Genomic DNA, 1,394 nt, shown 5'->3' on the forward strand with positions numbered 1-1,394 from the left:
GTTTAAGAAAACATGTTATGACCATAAAAAATGAACAGATTTCTGTTCTTTAAAGGAGGCCTTCCGTGGTCAAGTTCAAAGGCAGGTGGAACGTTTATTCCACCCAGGGTGACCACTACACATGTTTATCACTGCAGTGATTTCTTTACCTTCTTATAAGGATTTATTATGAGGAAATTCACAGGTTCTTCTGTTTAAGGAAACAAACAACCACTCTGTATAAATACGATATCACAGAAATAAGACAGACTTTAGTCAGTGAATTCAAGTTAATCTGGCAATAAACAAAATCATTTAATCAAAATAAATCACGAATGTACAGCTTGTTGTGGATAATCAAATTTTGTYAAGAGTTTTAACATCAACAACAATCAGTACGTGTCCACACTAATTAATCGTCAATATGACAGCTTCAACAGAAACAGCAAAACTTCAGGTTTTAGGTCTTAATAAACCAGATGTTTGCAGGTACATTAAACTTAGATGACAATGCAGATAGTTTAAGAGATAGAAAGAAAGGAGGATGTTAGCCCTAACGTTTTGTCTTATCAAGATGTGAGAAAACCAGAACGAGCACTTGCGTCTCTGGGTCGCTTCAGCCGGACACCGGTACGCTGATCTAAACCTTCAGCTTCTACCTGGAGGTGTCTTGACCATCAGGGTCAAGTGTTTGGAAAGTTTCACCCAGGTCAGCAAGAGATTCTGCTCAGGTTAGCTTTACTTCCAGTAAAATCTTCCAGTGTTTTGATTTTCAGCATCTCCAGAAATCTGCCTCAGGTCCGATGAGAGAGTCAAAGCCAATTGGTCCTCTTTTCAAAATGAAAGACTTCTCAACAAACTTTTTAAAAATTTATGGAGCTTTAAAGCTCGGTGTTTTGGTCACGATTAATGGTACGGTGAACCTGTGGCAAAAGATTTGTTCATTAGCACTTGAGGTTAAATCTCATTGCCGAACGCTGATTTTCCTAAGGAGGAAAAAACAGCTTCTCTTCATTGGATGAAGATGGTGTCTGAATGTCAGGCTACTCGTCCCGGGGTTAGTTTCCACAAGCGAAAAACACTAAGGACGTGCYCTCGACTTTTGGGTTAGTCAACAGGTGGATCAGAAGTTTAGTCTGAGAACTTGCCATTACCATCGGTCTGGTAGACAAAATGGTGAATGTCTGCACATTAACACAAAGAACCAATGTCAGGCCATGCTGTTCTCAGTTCTTTGGCAGGACAAATACTAAATGACAAGGAACCAGGTTTTAATGAAATAGAAGTGAATTATTTAAACTAAAATAAAACAAGATATTCAAGCACAAATAGTGAACTAAATCAAAGTGATCAATTTAGCTAAAGAAGAAATAAAACAGAAAAACACATAATCACATAACTGTTGAGTAGCAGTT

Source organism: Austrofundulus limnaeus, unplaced genomic scaffold (assembly GCF_001266775.1).
Source record: "Austrofundulus limnaeus strain Quisiro unplaced genomic scaffold, Austrofundulus_limnaeus-1.0 Scaffold319, whole genome shotgun sequence".
Taxonomy (NCBI): Eukaryota; Metazoa; Chordata; class Actinopteri; order Cyprinodontiformes; family Rivulidae; genus Austrofundulus; species Austrofundulus limnaeus.